General features: G+C 49.4%; 1 protein-coding gene and 1 long non-coding RNA gene across 8 annotated transcripts in view; one reads left to right on the top strand and one right to left on the bottom strand.

Moving 5' to 3' along the window:
* The window catches only part of CTIF (cap binding complex dependent translation initiation factor), a 249,010-nt gene that overhangs the window by 143,960 nt on the left and 95,360 nt on the right, over positions 1–9,690 (top strand). The gene's annotated exons all lie outside the window — the stretch shown is intronic.
* On the bottom strand, positions 6,484–9,511 carry LOC107196276. The gene is made up of 3 exons (XR_001517673.2): positions 9,321–9,511; positions 8,310–8,406; positions 6,484–6,818 (listed from the first exon to the last, which is right to left on the bottom strand). It is a non-coding gene; the product is annotated as an uncharacterized LOC107196276 (long non-coding RNA).

The following is a 9,690-nucleotide window of genomic DNA, read 5'->3' as shown; positions in this document are numbered from 1 at the left end:
GGTGCTGGGTGCTTCTTGTAGGCCTAGGTCTGTGCCAGGCATTCCAGGAGCTTACAGTCTAGTTGGATAGAAAAGGTAAACTGGACGACTCACACTTAATAACACTAATGCGTGTGCGTGTGTGTAATAGTACAATGCCAGGCCGTAGGCCCTGGGACTTCAGAGAAAGAGTTTAGAGTAGCCAAGAAGCCTTCCTGGAGGAGGTGGAACATGATCTGTTCCTTCAATGGGACCGGCAGAGGGCAGGGAGAAGCACATTCCTGGCAAGTGATTAAGCACAGAGGCAAGGGTCCCGAGGTGGGACCTGAGTGTATGGGCAGACTAGCCTGACTTCAGAAGCCACTGCTCAGGGTCTGAGGGGCCAAGGAGAGAGGGCATGTCAGAGAGGTGGGCATCTTCTGAGAGCCTGAAAAGCCAGGAAAGAGTTTGGACCTGGTACACCAAGCCGAAGGTGCATCCATCGGTGCAGGCTATAAGAGGGCATCGTCGGACAGGGACGGCAGGTGTCAAGGCACGCGGTGGAAGGCACATGACACGCGGATGGTCGTGGAGGGGAGGAAAGTGCGTGTTGGAGAGAAGGAGGAGGCGAGATTGGAAGCTGGAGGAAGAGAGAAATTGCGAGGCGAGGGGAGGGGAGGGGACCTGAATCGATTCTGTATCTCCCAGTGTCCTCGGATTTTTGCCTCGAGTCCCAGAGCCCAATTGTCATCCTTTCAGACTGGAGATGGCAGAGTGCTTGCTGGTGATGAAGTTTCTCCAGTCAAAATAGGTCATGATCAAAATCTGAAACCTCCTACCCAGGGGCGCCTAGGGCTGGTGAGAGGGGTAGGTGCTCCCATCCCACCTGGGGTCCTCCCCGGGAGCCCTGCCCCTGGATGGGGCGGAGACAGGAACAGCCCCTGCCTGCTTGTGGAGGGGGAATGGAAGACTGGGGGAGGGCGGGGCTGGTTGTTGTCCCCTGTGTCCAGGGAAGCGGAGGAGTCAGCAAGGGCACACCAGGGTGGTCTGGTGGTTCGGATGGCTTCGTTCCTGGGAACGGTTGCCACGAAGCCTTTGCCCCGGCTTCTCCATAGCAGCGACTGTTCCTTCCCGGAGTGTTATGAAAACCTGCAATTACCGAACCACCCCTGGGTGGGAGCAGTCAGACCTTCTCTTCTTTCTTCCAAGATACACTGAGTCAAGACCCGGTCAGTGCAGAAAGTGTATTCTCCTCCCACGTTCCTTCCTGCACAGCCCCAGGGGGCTGTGGTTAATGAGCATGGCGATGATGTATTTCATGCCTGGGTAGGAAGGTGAAGGGGATTGGATGGACGCCTGTGCCCCTCCAGGCTCTGAAGCCAGCTGTCCTGCTCTCAGCATACTCTGGGGCCACTCGGCAGATCCCACAATATCCCCAAGGTTTAGGGCCCCTCTCCGCCTCCAGCTGCACCACGCGGAAGTCAGAGCTGTGGATGGGAGCTTTGGAGAGGACTTCGAGCTGGAATGTGTGATGCACGGCTTAGAGGAACGCTCCACCCAGGCTGCCGCTTTGGGGTGGCTCAGAGTTTTGCTCTTTCTTGTTCTTCCAGTGATTTTTTTTTTTTTTTTTTGGCATATTTGTTTCCTGGCCCCTTTCCTTTACATGTGTTTGGGAGTGTGGGGAGAGAAGAAAAAACATAAAGAATGGGTAGCTCCAGATCTGAAACTTTCTCCATGGAAGAAAGAATATAAACAACAGTCGTGCATCATGAATTTTCTGGACCTGCGCCACATGGCCAGTGAGCCCCCAGACTCCAGGTGGCCTTCCTGGGGAAGGCGACATTGGTCCAACCTCAGACAGAAAGGGTGGAGGAGCCTCCCGTTGGGGCAGGCTGACCTCAGGACCTCACCTCACTCCTCCTCATCCTTGGGCAGCTCTCTGGCATCCTGACCAGTTGCCTAGTCACCCGCTCCACCTGTTCCGCTGGCTGCTCCTTGGTGACCCGCTACTTTGCATGCTCACTCCTAACTCCTGCTCATAGCCCTGTCTCCACAACCTACCATGTGGCTCCATATCACTCAGCAGCCCTGTGCTGGGTGCAGAGAATCCAGTGAGGGGCGCTGAGGCCATCACATGATATAACTTATCTTTACCGCCTTCCCCTAAGAAGGGGTTGGCTACTTCCTTGGCTTCACCAGGAACGTGCTCCTCTTAGGGATACGCAGCATCCCTCCAAGGCTCATAGAGATCATCTTGTCCAGGCGTCTCATTTTCCAACAAAATTGGGCTCCCCAACGTCTAAGATGACCTTGGCAGAGCCAGACTGTAATCTGGGTCTCTAGCTCCTGTCCTGATACTTCTCCTAACTTTTGGCAAGGCCCCACCCTGCCTATCAGCAAGAATCAGAGTGTACTAGAAGTTCAGAACAGGAAGAAAACCCGGAACAACCCATTTTCTTGTAAGCTGCACAAGGAATTCCAGGGACCATTTGCCCCTTACCCGGAAAGAAGAAAGAAAATCCATCCCTAAAAATAAAAAGCGGAGAGAAATAAATGACCTTAAATATTAACCGAAAAAAAGCAGAGTGGAAAAAGTATGCACAGTATGCTACTATCTCTCCCTAAAAAGGCAGATGTAAATATATAATGATATTACATTAAAGATAATGAATAGATAAGCCATAAAACCAATAAAATGCTTATTTATGGTGGCAAAAGAGGGAGGAAGAGAAGGCAGACGTCATTGAATACCTTGTTTTGCAGATTTAGTTTGGGAACCGTGTAAATATTTTACGTAATTAAAAATAAAAATTAAATTGAAATTAAAACAAACCATTTTGCCGTGCCAGAGAGAACAGGAGTGTTACCTGAGCCAGGGTGTCCGGGCCAGCCCTGTGGCATTTATGGTGGGAGTGACCAGGAGTGAGAAGGGTTTCATAGCCATCAGTCAGGGTGCCATGGCTACTCAGGTCCTTACCCTTGGCCCACCCTGACTGTTCTTCTGTGTCCTCAGGGAGCAGAGAAGCTCTGGCTTCAGAAGGAGCAGTCTCGGCTCCCTGCACCTCTCTCCAGCTGTGGTGAGCTTGATGGGAGCCCAGGACAGCCAAAAACAGACCATTAAGAGATTATTCATAAGTTGTAGAAATATTACAATGTTAGAGCTTAATGGATCATGAGAAATCATTTTCTCTAGTCCCCACCCCTCTGCCAAATCTGCAAGCAAAGCCTGGGCTCTCCCCAGCTTTCCACTTTTTAGCTGTGTGACTTGGGCAAGTTACTTAACCTCTCTGTGCCTGTTTTGTTAGCTGTAAAATGAGGGCAGTAAGGTTGCTGTCTACCCCATGGAGTTGTGGAGGTGATTGAATCAGTTAACTTGTGTTCTTAGAGCAGTGCCTTGGACATAGTACCAGTCAAGGACCATCATTATCATGGTTGTTGTGGTTGTTGTTATTGCTGTTGTTATAAAAAAGGACTGAGGCCCAGAGAGGTGTTTTCATTAACCTGGTGGCACGTAGCTGGCAGCCGCGGAGCTGGAGTGGAGCCACCTCTGCAACCAGAGTTCCCTGTTCCTTTGTCCCTCCCTCTTTTTTGGTATTCATTGCCAGGCAGTGGATACTCAGTGGGTCTAAAGTGCTACCAGAAATGAAAGTGTGAATCCGCCCCCCAGGCCCAGCCCCCATCCTGTACCTTTGCCAGCACCGGCCCCCACTCACCCCTCAACCACACCACTTCCCCTCCTGACCTGGGCTGGTAGCGGAGACCCCCCTTGGTTTCCCACCCAACGGGAATGGGCTCGCAGGGCTGTACCGAGAGACTGTCCTTCTGCCACCCTCTCCTCCCCCTCATCTGCCCTCAGGGCCATGCTAGGCTTAGGAAGGAAACAGTGCCAGTGAATCTGCTGGCACCAGGGCCTCCTGAGGCCTCACTTTCTGGCTTCAAAACGCCCCCCTCATCCCGCGGCTCAGAAACCACTTCCCACAATCCCACAGTAAGAACCTAGACTTCCATTTCCAGTGGAGCCTGACGCTTCCTGTAGCGAGCCTGGCAGGCGCAGAAGAACAAGATGTGGTCCCCACCTGCCCTCCAGGAATGAGCTGTGACACAGGTGCAAACTCGGTTGCTAGAGACAGAGGGCATTCACCATGGGAACTGCCCGGTGACCAGGACAGTTCCCCAAAGGAGGTGGGCTCGAGCGCTTGTCGAGGCCAAGACAAGTAGGGAGGAAGTTCCAGCAGGGGAATGGCGTGGACACTCCCAGTGAAGAGGGAGCGGGCGGGCTGGAGCACAGCAGCTCAGATATCCAGGGGGTTTTCAAGCCTTTGAGACTCCCCGAGGGGCCAGCATGAGAATCCAAACCCTTCTAAACAGCCCACACTGGCACTGTACACCTGAGGTCCGTGGAAGAGGCCAGCATGCCACGAAACCCAGGGCATGCCAGAGGAGGTGTCTTCTGGGCTCGGGCCTCCTGGGTTCACATAGGGCGCAGGGGGCAGAGGAGGGGCCAAGGCACCGCGTCCAGAGTCGTGACCTGTCGGTGGCAGTCTCCTTAATGCAGCTATGACAGCAGCTGCAGGACCTCCTTACCGAGCCCTTGCTCTCTGTCAGGCACCGGGCCAAGTGAAGTTTATTTAATCTTCAGATCCTATGTAATACCGTTTATCATCATCATTCCCCCATATTAAAACAGAAAACTAAGGCGCAGGCCAATGAGAGCCTTGAGAGGAGGAGGTACCAGGGCTCTGATCTGAACCCAGCCCTGGCTGGCTCCAGAGTCAGGCTCTTACCCCCTGTGCCAAGGGTACCTTTTCACTTTTCAAATCATGCTGTGTAGACCCTGCCCATGTGGGTGGAGTGAGCTCTCGCCGGAACAGAGCTTGGAGGGCACCCCAAGACTCGGTCCCTCAGCCAAGCCATCACTCAGCCACTTTGGTGGTTTTGACCATTACGTAGTTTGGAATTATTTTTATTCTTAGTCAAATATTTAATTTTTACCCATAATGGACAGTTGGTTAGAGCAGGAAGCATTAAAGAACCCTGATATTAAAGGCTGGCTCAAGAGGAACACACAAATGGTCACAAATCTGCACGTTTGCCTCGGTGCTCTGCCTGGATCTGAGGAGACATTCGTCTAGTCAGAGTCTTTGTGGGGAAGCTCTGGGAGCCTGCAGAGCGCCACTCCCCAGGCCGGAGGGAGACATAACCTGGCTGGCATCCGATTCTGCTCACGAGGAGTCAAGACCCTCCACGCTCATGCCCTGTTTAATCTGGGCAGAAGTGGTTGCAAATGCTTCCTGAAAATCTCAGGTCTCATCATTTAGAAACAAAGGAAGAAAATTACAAAAACAAGCCAGTTGATTTTTATTTTTTAAAAAACAAACAAATGTAAAATTCAAGAATTTCAAACAGTGGGCCACGAAATCAGTTTTTGCTTTTTGTTTCTTTTTCTGCCTTAAATAGTCAAACTCTAGCCTACATGTTAGCATATATCTGGTGCCAAAGCCACAATATAATGGTAATATGTCATTTTGAAATTTCTTTGCAGAAAATCATGCTTTTGCTTTCATAACTCATTTACAATAAATGAAGGAGAAGGCATCACTTGATAAGTGGGAAAAGGTTAAATTTTGCTTTTATTCCTGGACGTTATTGAAGATCATATTAAACATGAAACTTATAATTCCCTCCCAATAACGTATCAATCTAAAAACTATGCTTTATGTAAAATAACTTATATATCATATACCATTGAAAATGACGAAATATTTTTTTTAATTCCTAAGAGTGTTTGCAAGATGATACTCTCAAGGAACTCTCAAGTCTAAAAAGTTAAGCAAGGCTGTGACCATCCCACTAAACTGCCTTAGTTTCCCCACTCATTAAAGAGCTAGGTCTCCTGGTAGGTGCCATATAGGCCCCCACTAGAGACAGGGTCTCACCTTGGGAAGCTTGACCCAAGGCAAACTTGAAAAAGCAAACTGATTTGTTTACGGTGCTGCATGGGGTCTACCCGGGCCTGTGTTCCCTGAGATGTAGAAGTTTGACCACTCTTCAGACTCTGCTTACGTTCCATCAAGGACTTCCTATGAGTCTTAAGGACACAAATGTACAGGGAGCTCTGTGTTCACCTCCGGTGGGACCACCCTTATGGTGAATGGTCTCTACAGTCTGACCTGCTGCTATGTGAAGCAGTCAGTTTTACCGTATATTATTCGGTTTGCTGGTGCCTAAGAAAATGACTTAAGAAAAATTGCCACTAAGCCTTTGTTGAGTCTAGTTCCTCCTGGAATGCCCTCTCCACTTCTCTAACCATATCCTACTCATTTTTTAAAACTTGATTTTGACCAAATTTCAGACATACGGAAAAGATGTAAGAAAAGTACAAAGAATTCACATATATTCTTCATCCAGATTCCTCAAATTTTAACATTTTACCACATTTGCTTTGTCTCTATCTCTCTTATATACAATTTCTTTCTGACCTGTTTGAGAGCAAGTTGCCAAAATGAGGCAAATACTTCAACTGTGTTCTTTTTGAAGACATTTATTTATCATCACAGTACAGTGATCAAAATCAGGAAACTAGCCGATAGAATTCTGCTATCGACGCTATAGTCCTGCTTCTCCTGTGATTCTAGACCGTGGGTTACATTTAGTCATCATGGCTCTTTAGTTCCCAAGTCTTTGTATTTCATGACATTGACTTTTTTATGAAATGACTAGCTATTTTTGTAGGAGATCTCTCAATTTGGGTTCCTCCGCCATTTCCTCTTGATCAGACTCAGGTTAAATGCACCTGATGTTGTGGTGCCCTTCTCGCTGCACCCCATCGGGAGAGTCACGCTGTCCTTGCGTCCCATGACCTGTGATGTTAACCGATTACTTGGTTAAGGCAGTGTCTGCCAAGGTTTTCCACTGTAAAGTTACGAGATTTCCCTTAGTAATTAAGAAATAGCTTGTGGGGAGATATTTTGAGACTATGCCAATATTCTGTTTTTCTGAAACTTTCACCCACTAGCCTCCATCGATGACTCTTGCTTGGAACAATTATTATTATGGTGGTTGCCATATGATTTTCTAATTCCACCATTTCTTCCAATTTTACTAGTTGTCGTTCCACTGTCAGGGAGAGCCTCTGGGTGATTTTAAACTCACTACTCTAAGCCTCAGGCCCCCAGTATTTATGGGCTAAGAAAAGCAAGTCCTTGTCACCTATCTTAACATCCCTGAATGTATACAGTGAATCCTGGCTGATGGGTATTTAATGTGAAAGCTATTAGTATCCTGCTATAGTTTACCTGTGCTTTGGAAGATTCAGCCCAGGAACCCATCTGCAGAGCAGCAGTGTCCCAAGATGGCTGGGCGAGCCTGGGGTACTTGATGTGCGTGAAGCTGTCGAGTGGCTCTCCCTCCACCATAAGTCTCACCATGGCCTTGTCAGTTCTACCAGCCCTGGCTGAAAAATGGGGCCCGAGGGAGGCCCTACTTCAGCTAACTCCATTTCACATTTCCTCTCCTTCTCGGGATGGAAAAAATGGCCCTTCAGGGACGAAGCAAACCTGTCAGTAATGAAGTTATAAGGGAGGAGGCTATCCCAGGAGGGTGGCCAGGGTATGATAGCTGATGGAGTGATGTAGGCGGGCAGCAGGCAGTATTTCCCTGGAGAGCCTGGACGGTCGGTGCTGCTCCACTGCCCACATAGCCGAACCAGCTCAGGGATTACCCAGGGTGCCCCGCTTCCCAAAATGGAGCCATCTTTCCTTCACCTTTCCCAGAGTCCTCCAGGGCTAGCAGAGGCAGAGGGGTGAGTAGGCAAGGTGAGTCCTGTGCTCATCCCTTTCAGCTCTACCCCTCCTCACCTGTTTTCCAGTCATGAGGTCCATTTTGATTAATAAAACAAATGAGGGGCAGAGAGGTTAGGTAGCTTGTCTAAGACCACCCAGCTAGATATGGACAATACGAGGGTGTGAACATGGGTGTGTCAGGTTCCCAAGTTGCCACCCCATCATACTGCCTCTTCAGGTGAAGACTCCTAGGAGGACTGCTGAGACCCAGGCGGGCCTCCTGGAGGAGGTGCTGATTGCAGAATAGGTAGGTGAGAGATAGGAAGTCTCCAGAGCTAACTGTTGGTTGGCGATTGGATACCTCCAGTGACAGGGAGCTCACCATGTGCCCAGGCAGCCCTCTCTACTGTGGGGCAGCTCCCTCTGTGAGGAAGGTCCTCTGCTAGGTGAGCTCAGGCCGTTCTTGGCCTTCCTTTCCCCATAGTTCAGAAGGACTCAGCAGCTGGTCACCCCTGGGATTTAAAATTGCTCAGAAGACCTCCTCTCCATGCGCCTTCCTCTTTGTCCTACCTGTTCCAGTGTGAGGGCTGTTCCACCGAATGGAGATGGTGAGATTCAAATAGGTGACGAACAGGGCTGGTTCCTGAGTAGGCCTCTGAAGTCGTGCCTGCAGCAAAGTGAGATAACATGGCCAGCTGTGGTGGCCACTGATGGCCAGGCTTTAGGCTGGGAGTAGAGGAAGTCACTGGAGATAGACCTCACACCTCTGAGGACCTTGTGGACAGTGTTTCCCTTGAGATGATAGTGGTGAGTATTTGTCAATGAAGACTTTCATGGTGAGAAACTATATCTAAAATACAGCCCTTAAAGGCCAGAATGAGAGCAGAAGCCAAAATCCGGACATCCGGGGGTTTCTTCCTTGATTCCTGACACTTGAAACAGCCTATTTCTCCACAACCTCATTTTCCCACCTGTACTATGGGTGTGCTAATGCTCATCACTTCCTCTAAATAGCTGATGGATTTATGCTATATTTCATGGAAAACCTACAATGTAATATTATTACAAGGAAACACTAATATAATGTTTACATCGACTCCTTTAAAACACATAGGAAAGGGGGAAAAAATAAAACACATAGGAACTCTGAGATGGATACCCTTTTTGTCTCCATTTTAGAGATGATCAAGCTAAGGCCCAGAGAGGTTAAGGAACTTGCCCAACATTGCACAGCTAGAAGTGCAGAGCCAAGATTTGAACTCTGGGGGTCTGGCTCCTAAGTCTATACTTTGAACTATGACACTATATTGCCTCTTGATAAATACCCTGGAAGTTTGTATTCAGCACCTTCTGTGTTCCAGGTACTGAGGGGCTATGGGAGGCCACACAGTGTGTCAAATACACAGGCGTAGCTGGGCCTCCTCGGTTTTTTAGGAAGAATTGATGGGAACTGGTAGGATCTTCAGACTCCAGGAAGATGGCATAGCCAGATTTTGCTTCCTGCTGTTCATTTACATGACTTGATCAATTTAGCCACACATAGCGAGACCTAGAAAATCCAACATCCTAGCTGAGACTGACCTGTATCTGTGGCTAGAGGCCACCAGCCTCTGAGCGAGCGCCCAGGTGGACACGTAGCTTGGCGGATGCCTGGACTCTCCAGCAGGCTGCACTGAGGGTCCACAGGCTGGACCTCGGAGGCTGCAGGGCTTGGCAGGGCCAGGCGGAAGGGCGAGGGCCTTCCCCTGGAAACTCTCCACCGGGGCAGCCGCGTGCTCTTCCCATGACATCACGCTGCCTCCGAACGTATGAGGCCAAGGATTCTTGGAATGCCTGATTCACCCTGGAACAAAAATAATACTTCATATTCGTAATGTGCCTTTGTTCCCCAAACGCTCTCCCGGGCTTGATTGTATTGAACTTCAGACCAGCCTTGTGACCCAAGCAGGAA

Source organism: Pteropus alecto, unplaced genomic scaffold, assembly GCF_000325575.1.
Source record: "Pteropus alecto unplaced genomic scaffold, ASM32557v1 scaffold146, whole genome shotgun sequence".
NCBI lineage: Eukaryota > Metazoa > Chordata > Mammalia > Chiroptera > Pteropodidae > Pteropus > Pteropus alecto.
This window is presented reverse-complemented; position numbering and strand designations above follow the sequence as displayed.